Source organism: Globicephala melas, chromosome 12, assembly GCF_963455315.2.
Source record: "Globicephala melas chromosome 12, mGloMel1.2, whole genome shotgun sequence".
Classification (NCBI taxonomy): Eukaryota; Metazoa; Chordata; class Mammalia; order Artiodactyla; family Delphinidae; genus Globicephala; species Globicephala melas.
In genome coordinates, this window is record NC_083325.1 from 5195268 (window position 1) to 5211765 (window position 16498).

The following is a 16498-nucleotide window of genomic DNA, read 5'->3' on the forward strand; positions in this document are numbered from 1 at the left end:
AGTGAAATTGTTATTTCATATACCATGTCCTCTCACTAGGTTGGGAGCTCCTTAAGAGCAGGGATCCTGTTTCAGAAATCTTATCTCCAAATCCTAGGAAAAGACTTCATGCATAAATTGTAATCAATTCTGTTGTCCAAATAAATGCAAAAGAATTCAGGAGAAGTCAAAATAAATGCATATCAACCTAAGTTTAACCATTAACTTGCTGTGTGACTCTAGTTAGCCTCTCTCTGCACTTCAGTTTTTTCATTTGCAAAATAAATTATCTGGACTGTATCAGTTGTTCCTCCACCTTAGGGCTAGGGGGTCCTAACTTCTGGGGATTAAACTGGAAAATCTGCATTTTATTTTAAAGCTGCTTGACTTGAGAATCATGGGACTTTAATATTTCTAAGATCATCTCAGCTCTAACATTCTGGGATTCCATGTTTGAATTACCAAGCCTATAGAAAATTTTTTACCATGATACCCAGAAGTCTCCAGCCCTCAGGAATTCCTGTCCCAACCTTGAGTGGTCAGATGTTCTGTCCATGATACCCTCACCTACTGGCATAGGACCTCAGGCTGCCTGGGGCTGTTTCTAGGCTACAGCTTTGTCTCTGGGATTGTGTTTCTCAAATTATCTCCATAACAAGAATCACCCAGAATGCTTTTTATAAATTCAGATATCTGGGCCCTCCAAATCATATTAAATCAGATTCTCAAGGAGAAGAACATTGGACTCTATATTATAAACAAGTGTCAGGGAAATCACTGTGATTTAGGGATCATCTCTGGGAAGCCCTGCTCAGGGACAAGAATAGACCTTGGGGAGCTGGGTCTGTGCTAAGTTACAGCAGTTATTACCAACACTGTTGGCAACTGAGCAACACAAGAGCAAGCCCACTCTGGAAACCCCATCCATGTGGGATAACACAACTGATATTGTTTGTCAACATCTACCTTTTTAAGATCTTTTGATGTCTGTGTGATGCCTTTCATTCCACCATCACCAAAACACTTCCAAGAATCATAAGGAATCACACAAGGTGCATTTATCGAGCATTTTTCAAGCATTGGGAAACTTAACCAAACCAGGCAGCAGGTCTGTTCTTGGCAGTAAATCAATGGGCAGGTGGCACTGAACAGAATGGTGTCCTGCTCTCTTACATACTCTCTGTCACACTCGGGAAGATGGTTGTTGTCCTTGTTTCACTGATGGACCACAAAGGCTCACATTGCTTGGAGAGTGGTCCCCACTATTAATGATAATTGCACATTTGATAAGTATTAGAAGAGGAATTCATGTCCATGTGAAGAGGGTCTCAGAGACTCTGATTTTCCTATCAGCATATGCCGTCACCTCACAAAAAGAGATAAGAGCTCAAAAGGGTGACTTCAAGTATCTGAAGGGTCTCTTATCCAAAACAGCAACCATACCTGCTTTTTGAGAGCCATATTTTTTTTGTTAGTGGTTGAAGATTCCCCCAATCAGTTGGTCAAGACTACACCTTCAACTATCTTTGGTTGATGATGAACTAAAATTTTTTCTGACCAAAGCTTTTGGTGGGAGGAGCAAAAGAGGAAAGGCAGGTGGAGAAGGCAGGTGTCAACAGGGAATCTGAGGCTCAGGTAGGAGAATCCCACAGTTAAAGACAATTTCCCATGGGATCAGCAATGACTACCCAGGGAACACATGTACATGTAGACATTTGGTCTGGTGTAACAGTAAGTATTTAATTCAAATAATATTATTATTGTTCTCACATGATCCATGGTAGCTATATATCCCATTGCCTAGGAATTACAGAAAATCAAGAGTGTAGCTCCTGCTCTCAAAGATTTTACAGTCAAGTCAAGACAAGCATTTAAATTCGGCAAAAACTCTTTTTTTTTTGGCGAAGTAAATTGTCCAAAGTCATACATTTAAAAAATGATGATGCTGGAATACAGATACGAATAGCTTAACAAAACCCAATCTAAACTAAACTGCCAACCTTGGTCATACACATTTGTACAACAACTATTTGCTGAATTCTTGTTATGTGGCAAACTTTATGCTAGATATTATAGGGACTATCTATGCCCTTTTTTGTTTTTTTAATTTTTATTGGAGTATAGTTTCTTTACAATATTGTGTTAGTATCTACTGTACAGCAAAATGAATCAGCTATATGTATACATATACCCCCTCTTTTTTGGATTTCCTTCCCATTTAGGTCTCCAGAGCACTGAGTAGAGTTCCCTGTGCTATACAGCAAGTTGTCATTAGTTATTTATTTTATACGTAGTATCAATAGTGTATATATGTCAATCCCAATCCCCCAATTCACCCCACCACCCCACCTTTTTCCCTTGGTATCCGTATGTTTGTTCTCTATGTCTGTGCCTCTATTTCTGCTTTGTAAATAAGGTCGCCTATACCAATTTTTTTCATATTCCACATATATGCATTAATATATGATATTTGTTTTTGTCTTTTTGACTTACTTCACTCTGTATTACAGCCTCTATGTCCATCCATGTCTCTACAAATGACCCAATTTTGTTTCTTTTTATGGCTGAGTCGGCAAACATTTTGAACCCCTCTGCTCTCCACCTTTCCCACAAAATGCTCAAAGCACTGTAGATAGGTTTATTTCATAACCACCAGTTTTTGTTTTTTTTATAAAGTCTCCATATATGTGGAGATGGAAAATTTGCTAATTAGGTAGCAAATTTATTAGTACAAAATAGTTTATGAAAAAGAATTGTGTTAGCAATCCATTTTGAAAATGATTTAAGTTCTTTTCTCAACTTATATTTGCTGGTTAGGAAATCTAGTGGAAAAAAATATATACCATTGTCTTACCTGTATTTCCTGTCCTTAAGACGTTGAAAAAGAGAAAGGAACTTCAAGTCTTTCTTTCAGTGACTGCCGGCTTTTCTCTCTGAAGATGAGCATGTGAAAATATCCATTTTCAGAGGTCTACAATATCTCTTCCTAGTCAGAGAGATAAAGGGAGAAAGTACATGTAACTCACACAAGTTTGTAAATAATGAGCTAAACCTGGAGAAAAAAAAAAAGGAAAACCTTTAGTATTTTGTAAATGACCACTGACATTGTCAAATTCATGGTCATATGGAGGAAAATCAAATTAATGACCTCTATAAGTAGAAGGAAATGACCTGAAGATGAAGCATCTAAAACTCTCCCCAGACCAACCTCCTTGACTAGATAAGGTTTGTGGTTAGGTTTAGTTGAAAGAGTGAGTAATCCAACTTCCTTTACAGGAATTTCCTGTAAAGATTATTAGCACTCAACAGTTTCTCAACTGTGGGTTTTGGGTTTTTGGTGTTTTTTTTTCGTTTTGTAAAACTAACTCCCAAAAATGTAACCTTTATGATATAACCTAAAACTGTTGTTATGATTAACTTTTTTTGAATTCTGAAAAAGAAAAAAAACATCTCTCTAACACCATTTGTTTGAAACAATAATTTATTGATACAGACAGGGAAATAAATTTAAACTCTGAAATCACCAAGATTTTCTGGTACCTCTTCATTGAAACAAAGATTCAAAATATAACATATAATTGAGAACCCCACTGTTCCTTTGATAGAAGAAATAAAATCACTTAATAAGAACCCTAGGCCACTCTGAGACCACTCTGGTCAGAAAGAGCTTTATCTAGAAAGCAACTTGGTTAAGCTTAGATATCACCCATCCTCAAGAGGCTGACATTCTAACAAAGAGAAGGCTGATTCTTCTGAGCATATGAATGCTCCAGGGCTGCTTCTACACATAACTAGAGGATAACATAAAATACAAAAGAAGACTACATTTGCTTTGGGATGAAGGCAAAATGAGTGTTTCCCTGAGGTGGAAGAGAGAAGAGGGAATTAGCATTTATAACTAGGAATGAACCAAAAAAATATATCTGCCCTGGGTCACGAATCTGCCTAGGATTCCAAGAGGATATGAGGCTTTTTACAGCCCTGCTTCAACACAGGTCATAGGGAGCAGCTGAATGATATTCCGGGCACATGAAGCTCCAGGCTTACATAGTCACGTGAGAGCAACACAGTGATAAGAATAAAGGCAGGATAAAGTCATACTAAGTTCACAGACACCCCAAAACACACCACTGGCTGTGTCCTGCCCACCAGAAGGACAAGATCCAGCCCCAGCCCCCAGAACACAGGCACCAGTCCCCTCCACCAGGAAGCCTACAAAAGCTACTGAACCAACCTCACCCACTGGGTGTCTGTGACAGGGGCAGACACTTAAAATAATGGGAACTCTAAACCTGCAGGCTGGGAAAAGGAGACCCCAAACACAGTAAATTAAACAAAATGACAAGACAGAGAAACATGCAGCAGATGAAGGAGCAAGGTAAAAACCCACCAGACCAAACACATGAAGAGGAAATAGGCAGTCTCCCTGGAAAAGAATTCAGAGTAATGCAAATAAAGATGATCCAAAATCTCAGAAATAGAATGGAGGAAATACAAGAAACATTTAACAAGGACCTAGAAGAACTAAAGAGCAAACAATGGTGAACAACACAATAAATGAAATTAAAACTTCTCTAGAAGGAATCAATAGCAGAATAATTGAAGCAGAAGAACAGATGAGTGATCTGGAAAATAAAATAGTGGAAATAACTGCCACAGACCAGAATAAAGAAAAAAGAATGAAAAGAATTGAGGACAGTCTCAGAGACCTCTGGGACAACATTAAACACACCAACATTCGAATTATAGGGGTCCCAGAACAAGAAGAGAAAAAGAAAGGGACTGAGAAAATATTTGAAAAGATTAGAGTCAAAAATTTCCCTAACATGGGAAAGGAAATAGTCAATCAAGTCCAGGAAGTGCAGAGTCCCATACAGGATAAATCCAAGGAGAAACACAACAAGACACATATTAATCAAACTATCAAAAATTAAATACAAAGAAAAAAATACTAAAAGCAGCAAGGGAAAAACAACAACTAACATACAAGGGAATCCTCATAAAGTTAACAGCTGATCTTTCAGCAGAAACTCTGCAAGCGAGAAGGGAGTGGCAGGATATATTTAAAGTGATGAAAGGGAAAAACCTACAAAAAAGATTACTCTACCCAGCAAGGATCTCATTCAGATTCAACAGAGAAATTAAAAGCTTTAAAGACAAACAAAAGTTAAGAGAATTCAGCACCACCAAACCAGCTTTACAACAAATGCTAAAGGAATTTCTCTAGGCAGGAAACACCAAGAGAAAGAAAAGACCCAGAAAAACAAACCCAAGACAATTAAGACAATGGTAAGAGGAACATACATACCGATACATACCTTAAATGTAAATGGTTAAATGCTCCAACCAAAAGATTGGAGCAATACAAAAACAAGACCTGTATATATGTTGTCTACAAGAGACCCACTTCAGACCTAGGGGCACATCCAGACTGAAAGTGAGGGAATGGAAAAAGATATTCCATGCACATGGAAATCAAAAGAAAGATGAAGTAGCAATACTCATATCAGATAAAATAGACTTCAAAATAAAGACTATTACAAGAGACAAAGAAGGCCACTACATAATGATAAAAGGATCAATCCAAGAAGAAGATATAACAATTGTAAATATTTATGCACCAAACATAGGAGCAACCCAATACATAAGGCAAATGCTAACAGCCATAAAAGGAGAAATCAACAGTAACACAATAATAGTCGGGGACTTTAACACCCCACTTTCACCAGTGGACAAATCATCCAAAATGAAAACAAATAAGGAAACACAGCTTTAAATGACACATTAGACCAGATGGACTTAATTGGTATTTATAGGATATTTCATCCAAAAACAATAGAATACAGTTTCTTCTCAAGTGCTCATGGAACATTCTCCAGGATAGATCATATCTTGGGTCACAAATCAAGCTGTGGTAAATTTAAGAAAATTGAAATCGTACCAAGTATCTTTTCTGACCACAATGCTATGAGACTAGGTATCAATTACAGGAAAAAAATGTAAAAAATACAAACACATGGAGGCTAAACAATATGCTACTAAATAACCAAGAGATCACTGAAGAAATCAAGGAGGAAATAAAAAAATACCTAGAAACAAATGACAATGAAAACACAACGACCCAAAACCTATGGGATGCAGCAAAAGCACTTCTAAGAGGGAAGTTTAGAGCAATACAATCCTACCTCAAGAAACAAGAAAAATCTCAAATGAACAATCTAACCTTACACCTAAAGCAACTAGAGAAAGAAGAACAAAAAATACCCAAGGTTAGCAGAAGGAAAGAAATCATAAAGACCAGGTCAGAAATAAATGAACAAGAAATGAAGGAAACAATAGCAAAGATCAATAAAACTAAAAGCTGGTTCTTTGAGAAGATAAACAAAGTTGAGAAATCATTAGCCAGACTCATCAAGAAAAAAAGGGAGAAGACTCAAATCAACAGAATTAGAAATGAAAAAGAAGTAACAACTGACACTGCAGAAATACAAAGGATCATGAGCGATTACTACAAGCAACTATATGCCAATAAAATGGACAACCTGGAAGAAATGGACAAGTTCTTAGAAAAGCACAACCTACCGAGACTGAACCAGGAAGAAATAGACAATATAAACAGACCAATCACAAGCACTGAAATTGAAACTGTGATTAAAAATCTTCCAACAAACAAAACCCCAAGACCAGATGGCTTCACAGGTGAATTCTATCAAATATTTAGAGAATAGCTAATACCTAAACTTCTCAAACTCTTCCAAAATATAGCAGAGGGAGGAACACTCCCAAACTCATTCTGTGAGACCACCATCACAATGATACCAAAACCAGACAAAGATGTCACAAAGAAAGAAAACTACAGGCCAATATCACTGATGAACATAGATGCAAAAATCCTCAACAAAATACTAGCAAACAGAATCCAACAGCACATTAAAAGGATCATACATCATGATCAAGTGGGGTTTATCTCAGTAATGCAAGGATTCTTCAATATATGTAAACCAATCAATGTGATACACCATGTTATCAAACTGAAGGATAAAAATCATATGATCATCTCAGTAGATGCAGAAAAAGCTTTCAACAAAATTCAACATCTATTTATGATAAAAACTTTCCATTAAGTGGGCATAGAGGGAACCTATCTCAAGATATTAAAGGCCATATATGAGAAACCCATAGCCAACATCATTTTCAATGGTGAAAAACTGAAAACATTTCCTGTATGATCAGGAACAAGACAAGGGTGCCCACTCTCACCACTATTATTCAACATAGTTTTGGCCATGGCAATCAGAGAAGAAAAAGAAATAAAAGGAATCCAAATCAGAAAAAAAGAAGTAAAACTGTCACTGTTTGCAGATGACATGATACTATACATAGAGAATCCTAAAGATGCTACCAGAAAATTACTAGAGCTAATCAATGAATTTGGTAAAGTAGCAGGATACAAAATCAATGCACAGAAATCTCTAGCATTCCTATACACAAACAATGAAAAATCTGAAAGAGAAATTAAGGAAACACTCCCATTTACCACTGCAACAAAAAGAATAAAATACCTAGGAATAAACCTACCTAAGGAAGCAAAAGATCTATATGAAGAAAACTGTAAGACACTGATGAAAGAAAAGACAATACAAACAGATGGAGAGATATACAATGTTCTTGATTGGAAGAATCAACATTGTGAAAATGACTCTACTACCCAAAGCAATCTACAGATTCAATGCAATCCCTATCAAAATACCAATGGCATTTTTCACAGAACTAGAACAAAAAATTTCACAATTTGTATGGAAACACAAAAGACCCCGAATAGCCAAAGCAATCTTGGGAAAGAAAAACGGAGCTGGAGAAATCAGACTCCCTGACTTCAGACTATACTACAAAACTACAGTAATCAAGACAGTACGGTACTGGTGCAAAAACAGAAACATAGATCAATGGAACAGGTTAGAAAGCCCAGATATAAACCCATGCACCTATGGTCACCTTATCTTTGATAAAGGGGGCAAGAATATACAATGGAGAAAAGATAGCCTCTTCAATAAGTGGTGCTGGGAAAACTGCATAGCTACATGTAAAAGAATGAAATTAGAAGACTCCCTAACACCATACACAAAAATAAACTCAAAATGGATTAAAGACTGAAATGTAAGACCAGACACTATCAAACTCTTAGAGGAAAACATAGGCAGAACACTCCATGACATAAATTACAACAAGATCCTTTTTGACCCACCTCCTAGAGAAATGGAAATAAAAACAAAAGTAAACAAATGGGACCTAATGAAACTTAAAAGCTTTTGCACAGCAAAGGAAAACATAAACAAAACAAAAAGACAACCCTCAGAATGGGAGAAAATATTTGCAAATGAAGCAACTGACAAAGGATTAATCTCCAAAATTTACAAGCAGCACATGCAGCTCAATATTCAAAAAACAAACACCCAATCCAAAACTGGGCAGAAGACCTAAAAAGACGTTTCTCCAAGGAAGATATACAGATTGCCAACAAACACATGAAAGGATGCTCAACATCACTAATCATTAGAGAAATGAAAATCAAACCTACAATGAGATATCACCTCAAACCGGTCAGAATGGCCATCATCAAAAAATCTACAAATAATAAATGCTGGAGAGGGTGTGGAGAAAAGGGAACCCTCTTGCACTGTTGGTGGGAATGTAAATTGATACAGCTACTATGGAGAACAGTATGGAGATTCCTTAAAAAACTAAAAATAGAACTACCATATGATGCAACAATCCCACTACTGGGCATATACCCTGAGAAAACCATAATTTAAAAAGAGTCATGTACCACAATGTTCACTGAAGCTCTATTTACAATAGCCAGGACATGGAAGCAACCTAAGTGTCCATCAACAGATGAATGGAAAAAGAAGATGTGGCACATATATACAATGGAATATTACTCAGCCATAAAATGAAATGAAATGAAATTGTATGCTAAAGTGTACATATGGAATCTAAAAAGAAAATGGTCCTGATGAACCTAGGGGCAGGACAGGAATAAAGACGTAGACATAGAGAATGCACTTGAGGACACAGGGAGGGGGAAGGGTAAGCTGGGACGAAGTGAGAGAATAGCACTGACATATATACACTATCAAATATAAAATAGATAGCTAGTGGGAAGCAGCTGCATAGCATAGGGAAATCAGTTCAGTGCCTTCGTGAGCACCTAGAGGGGTGGGATATGGAGGGTGGGAGGGAGATGCAAGTGGGGGGCATATGGGGATATACATATGCATATAGCTGATTCATTTTGTTATATAGCAGAAACTAACACAACATTGTAAAGCAACTATACTCCATAAAGATGTTTTAAAAAAATAAATAAAATCCATGGAAGATGAATGATAAAAAAAAAAGAATAAAGGCAGGAGACCTGGGAAGAGATGTGGCTAAGATGGAAGGAAAAGGCTAAACGTAAGGGGTTGTCTATGACCGGTATTCAATACCTATTGATTTGAACTTGATTCAGGTGAGTTGGGGTGTGGGAGCTATCCTTCTGAAGCTTCAGAGATCCTGATGCAGACCTTGAAGTTGAGTCTAAAGTTGTTTAAAGAGGTGATTCCTAAAGCCAGTTTGATCACTTTAATCAAGTTTGCAGGAGACAGAATACCCTCCTACAGGCATTGTGGGGATAGTCTCCAAAAATGGCTGCCATCAGTTCCTCTGGTCCTTCGCGTGCATTGTTGTGCATGTCGAGGGGTGGAGTCTATTGTTCCTGTTCTTGGATCTAGGTTGAATTTGTGACTTGCTTTGACCAACAAAATGCAGTGGAAGTGCCCATCTGGATGTAGTTTTTTAAAGGTCTTCAGCTTTCTCTTGGAGGCCAGATACAATATTTCTCGTCCAAATGTTCTGAGATCACCTTGCTGTAAGGAAGCTCAAGTAGCTGTAAAAGCTAGTTGTAAAAACACGAGGAGAGAGAGAGAGTGAGCTGTCTGGTCATACTCCAGTTGCTCCAACCATCTTTGTCTACATATGTGAGTGAAGAATATATTAGATGTTCCAGCCCCAGCAGACACCACATGGAGCAGAAAAACGGTCCAATGGAGTCCAATCTAGATTGCAGAATTGTGAGAAATAACAAACTGTCAATGTTTAAGCAACTAAGTTTTGGGGTGATTTGTTAGATAGCAATAAATAACTGAAACATATAATATTACCATTGGATAAATGAATTCTATTTCACTTGGAGTAAATTGCTGGGAGAAACCAAAATGAATCTATTCTGTGCATTCATGGTTCCAAGCATTTTATGTGTGTCTATTATTGTATCAGAAACATGATACAAGGATAAATAAAATACACACGCTCTACACTCAAAGAGTTCATATTTGGGGGAAAAGGTAAATAATTACAGTGGACAGTAATAAGTTTAATCTAACAAACATTTGCTAACCATCTACTATAGGCAAGATCTTTTTCTGGTAACTGTGAACAGTTAGGGTGGTCAAAGAGGGACTGGACCTCTGAAGATCATTTCTTAGATGGTAAATGCTAAATAGAGGTATGCACAGTGGACCACAGGAGACAGGCTCTTAGCCAAACTACAGACTTGGGGATGTCTCCCAGAGGGATTTCTCTGAATTTTAATTAATTTTTTTCTAACCTCATTTGTAGATAGTTAAATTGATCATTTGTCATATCTTCAAACTCTTCCCTGGACTTTCTTACCCCTTTCTCACCATTGCTATTTGACTCTCTCCCAAGGACATTGTTTCCCTAACAGCCCACTTAAATTGTGGTTGTTTTCTCTCCCAGACCCCTTGAGCCACTGATTTCCAGCCATTATACTCCCTCCTCCCTAAAAATCCCCAGCTTTGAATAGCATGTCCTCACCCTGTAATACCACCCATTACTCACCTTGTTGAGGTTGTCCCCAAACCTCTGGTCACACTGCTGCATTTGTTACTAAACAGAACTTGGGTCTACATGCAGCAAAGCCAGTCTACTTATACCAGGTTGTGGTGAAGGAAAGAACAGCATTCATTGCAGGGTACCAAGCAAGGAGAACAGGCAGCTTGTGCTCCAAAGACCTGAATTCTCTGGTGGCTATCAGGGAAGTGTTTCTAAGGACAAAGTGAAGGGAGAGAGTCTCAGAGTATGAGATCAGCTCGTGTACAATTCTCTGATTAGCTGGCGGTGAGGTAACAGGTCATGCTTTGGAAATCTCAATCGTCAACCTTCTGGTTCCAAAGTGTCTGAGGTCCCCATGCTGGTGGTCAGCTTGCAGTTAACTTTCTCCACCTGGTGGGGGCTTTAGTATCTGCAAAATAACTAGCCCTTGAGGAAGAACTAGAAGTCCTTGACCTAATTTTATGGCTAAACTATTATTATTTTGTCTTGCTTGACTGCTTTCCTTTGTTTTTGCATTTTCTTGCTTCTCTGATTAAATTTGCTCTTTGGAACTCAGGGAAAGCCTAGGAAGATAAAGCTCTACCAACAAGAGGCGGAGGACACAGGAGTCTGTTCCTGGGAAAGCCCCGCAGGGTTCCTCTCAGTTTCACATTCTCTGAAGAGTTTAGTCCCCCCACTTATTCTTATGCTCACCAGAACCCTCCCTGTTTTGATTCTTGGTAATTTTAGTATTCACATAGATGATCCATGGAACACTCTGGTCTCTCGATTCTTTAACTTCCTTCTCTTCCAAATGTCTTGACTTCCACACCTACCTCAGGCATTTATTCCTACACCTGCCATTACTAGTATTTGACATGCCTCAATAATCTCCGTTTCAAGCATCCTATCATCTTACTCCCTGAAACACTGTGATAACAATTCATTTGTGACAATCATGTGGTCACAGAAGAAACTTATATTGCTCTAACCAAATCTTCAACGACACCCTCTATACACGCATTTTCCAACTTAAGTTTTATTGTCGTGCATTATTATCAGTCGCTTACCTATACCTTTAGTTCACTTGACACTCTCTTATTTTATCGCATTAGCTTAAAAATTACTAACTCTCTTCCTTAGTTGAACATACACAACTGAACATGGCTGGAGGAAACACGCAGGCATGCTGACTGGTCTCCATAACCTGAGGGAGACTCTAATACTTGTTAGCAGCCATGCTATATTTCTCTACTTCACTCAGTATCTTATTTTCCTAGAAAACAACTTCATATTTCTTCCTTTCTTCTAAAGTTTCCCCCCTCATCCTCATTCTCAGCTGATGACTGAGAAACTTGCAGTAAACAGAACAGCAAACAGAAAAGAACTTCTTTAAGCTCCGTCAAAAGCATCTACTCACCTGTTTTTGCAGGCGTTAGTAAGGGACATATGTAAAGCAGCTGCTAAGGAGCTATTATAGAGAACACAGGTCCAGGGTAGAACTTCCTGACTGAATATGAAACATGGGAGAAAGAGAATTAATATAGGTGACCTTCAGTTTCCTGCTTGGAAGAAAATGGTTCTACCATTTTTATCAGGTAGAAAATGGGTTCGTAAAACCAAAACAGAGGTATAGGCTTTGGGAAACTAGAATCAATTCAGTATAAATAGTTGAGTTTTAGATGTTATGTATGTTTCTAGATAAAGTTACCCAAAGTAGACCTGAATGTGTGATTCTAGAGCTCAGAAAATAGACCATAGATGGGAAGAGGGATTTTTTTCCTCTTTAGGTTTGCTAAAGCAATGGGCAAGGATAATATGCGGCATGAGAAGGAAAGAAGATTCCAGAAAGGGACCCTGGAAAATTTTAAGGGAGGGGTGGCATGGAACAGAGAAAGAGAAACCACCAAACAGTATGAAAAGGGAATATGAAAATGGGGCTATGAAAACCAGGAGGGAATCTTTTCACAAATCCAAGGAGGTTTCAGAAGAAAACTGGGGTGACTAGTGTTGACTACAACATAGAAGTCAAGTGAGGTTGAAGAGTTTCCATTAGAGCTGGGGATCCAGAGCCTGCAGACGTCCTGGACTGCAGAGTATGGGAGATATTGCAGCAAATGGACCAGGGATTAATGAGAAAGCAAAGCATAGCCTGCCTTTCTAAGAACCTTGACTTTGAACAAAGTTTTAGATATAATCTGTTGACTTCCTAACAATGAAAGGTGTGATTTACTCCCCAACACCACCACTACCACAAACACATTTTCCCTCCTATCCTGCCTCCAAATATAGTTATACCATAATTTTAGTTAAATAAATGTTGAATATTTACACCATTGTTACAGGTAAATACTATTTATGGCTGAGCCATATAATGCCATTTGACTACATCTCTTTTCGTATACCAACTTTTGTTTCACTAGAAGCTAATAATTATTTTTCTTCATTTGATTAAATTTCTCTATATTTATCATTAACTCATTCCTCAACTTTCCACTAGAAATGTAAATGACCTCTCAATGCGTTAACCACACTGGGAAATCTGTCTTCTTCCTGAAAACGGTCTATCTGGAACTTGCTCTCAATTGCCATCCTGGGATTTCCATTTACCGTCAGCCTGGAGAAACTTTTTACCACTCTCCTAAGTTGGATCCCTTATTTCTGAGCCTTCTTAGAGGATGTTCTCTTTTTTGGAGAAGCACCTCTTCCAGTAGACCTCAGACACAAGGTACATGGGAAGTAAATATTTTGAGGGCTTACATGTCTGAAAATCTCTATTTTGGCCTCATATTGGAGAATAATTGTTTGAGTATAAGGCTGCAGGGAGCACATCACTTTTCCTTCCAAGTTTGGAAGTGATTCTCTGTTTTGCTGGGAAATTGGTAGCCCTTTCAATCTAGAAACTCATGTCCTTCAATTTTGAGATATTTCAATTGCCTTAGTGTATATATGTAAAAACAAATTAGAAGATCACCAAAGAGAAGACACCATTTTGATAGCAAAATAGTCCAAACTTAACATGAAATATCCAAAATCTCCATGAGTAAAACTATAAAACAATCCTGAATGAACCAAATGCATATTTGAACAAGTGGAGAGACATCCTATGTTCTTGGCTAGGAAGACGCATCTCAAAAATAAGTTGATCCTCCCTATATTAATTTAAAATCTTAATGTGAACTCAATAAAATGTCATCAGTTTTTTTTTTTCCAGGAGTTAAGCATACTAATTATAAAGTTCATTTGGAAGAAAAAAACATGCACAAAAAGTCAGGAAATCACTGAAAAATAGGAGCTTTGGGGTGAGGTTAGGGACATAGCCCCTACAAGATATTAAAATATGTTTTAAAGTCTCTGCAACTGAAACAGTGTGGTATTACCACATGAATAGCAAGTTGACCAATAGAATAGACTAGATAGAAAGTCAGGAAATCACTGAAAAATAGGAGCTTTGGGGTGAGGTTAGGGACATAGCCCCTACAAGATATTAAAATATGTTTTAAAGTCTCTGCAACTGAAACAGTGTGGTATTACCACATGAATAGCAAGTTGACCAATAGAATAGACTAGATAGTCCAGAAATAGATCTAATAGGAAATGGAAATTGAGTATAAGTTAGAAGGGGCATCTCAAATCAGTGGGTAAAAGTAAAAACGTAGTATTGTGGTAAATGGACTGTCATCTGAAAAATGATTCAATGGATTCATTCCTTGCACTGCACACCAGTACAAATTCCAAATGGATTGAAGATTTAAATTTTAAAAATTAATCTCTATGAGTATTGGAAATATGGGTGAATTCCTCTATAATCAGGGAATGGGTAAATATCAAAAGCAAAGTTAAAAACACAAGGGACAAAGTGGGAAAGAAAAATATTTGCAACTTACATCACAATGTCTTAGTTCTAATATGTAAAGACCTTTCAACAACAGGGATGAAAAAGATCAACATCGCTACAGTAAAATTGACAAAAGCTAAGGGGCTAGCTCTCCTTACATTGCTGATGGGAATGGAAAATGATATTACTTTACCCCTACGAAAAGGAATATGGCAATATCCAGCAAAATTACATGTACATTGCCCTCTGACCCATGTATTCTACATTTGGAATCTATCCCCAAAATAATCTTGAAAAATGTGAAAAGATGCATGCATAAGGGGACTTCCCTGGCACTCCAGTGGTTAAGACTCTACACTTCCATTGCAGGGAGCACAGGTTTGATCACTGGTCAGGGAAATAAGATCCCACATGCCCGCAGCGTGGCCAAAAAGAAAGAAAGATAAAAAAGATGCATGCATAAGACAACATAATTCTTTACAACATAATCTGTAATAGCAAAAGACTGGAAACATCTGAGATTGGCTGTATAAACTATAGTATAACCAAGCCACACAATGGTGTACCACGTAACTCTAAGAATGAGAAACAGCTCCATATACAGTTAGGGAGTGATCTCTGGAATATATTGAGTGGGAAAAGCAAGGTGGAAAAATTGTAGTTAATACACTACGATTTATCTGTAAGACGTGGGGAGATTAAATATGTATGCCTATTTAATTATATTACAAAACGGAAGGGTAAATCAACATCACTTTTAGAAAGATTTACCTGTGGGGAAGGGGAGAACAAGAAGGGTAGAAGATGGACTTCTCTGCATATACCTTATTTTGCAGATTTGCTCTTAGAAGGATGTAAATATTTTGCATTATTATAAAACAAAATACAATTTAAGCAGCAATTCCTAAAAAAGCACAATAAAAGAAATAAATCTAACTGTATACTGAGTCAGCAAAACTACGTCAAGAGGAATCATTTCACATGACTTTAGGACACACCGACTTGGCTTTACATTCTAATGGGAGGTTCTCAAGGCATAAAACAGTCCCCCCAAAATCTTGAACTGTTTTTAGTCGACAAAATATTGATGGCGTTGTTCGTATCATCATCCTTCTGAGGCTATTGTGTATATTGTGGGATAAAGCAAAGGAATAACTAAGTTGCTGCTGGTGGACTCAGTTGGGTGAACAGAAGCAGTTGGGTTTTTTTAGCTCTCAGCAGCTCCACAGCTAGCCTGCAGGATGGTCTGAGCTGACATCTGCAGCAGAATCTTCATGATTCCAGAGATTTCTTCCTGTCTGTGGCAGGATCAGCAGCTCCTGGCAGCCCAGTGTTTTTCTGGGTGACTTTGGACTATATCCTTGGAAGAATAGACTAGAGTCTATTTCTTCCCCTTTCTGAACAATTCTATAACCATTTCTGTTTAAACTAGCCAGGGAGGATTATGTTCATTACATCTAAACCATGGCCTATTCAGAGGTGTTTGATTTTGCCAAATAAAATTGTTATGTGGAATCTCAACATAAAAATGGGTAAGAGCAGCACTACTTCTGTTGAAGTACTGATATTTGGAAGGAATGGGAGGTGGGGAGAGGGCTGGGACCAGGCACACATGCGCCCACTGCCCGGGATGGTCGCTAAGGCACGTCTGAAGAGACCTGGGACTCCTGAAACCCAATTTGAAAGTCGATTTTAACACGGCCACCATGAATGATTAAACTTGCACATCGAGTTGTAGCAATTGTTTAAATGGGGTATCACGTTCCCCGGATGGTATGTGCAACCACAAGGTAGGCTGCAAAG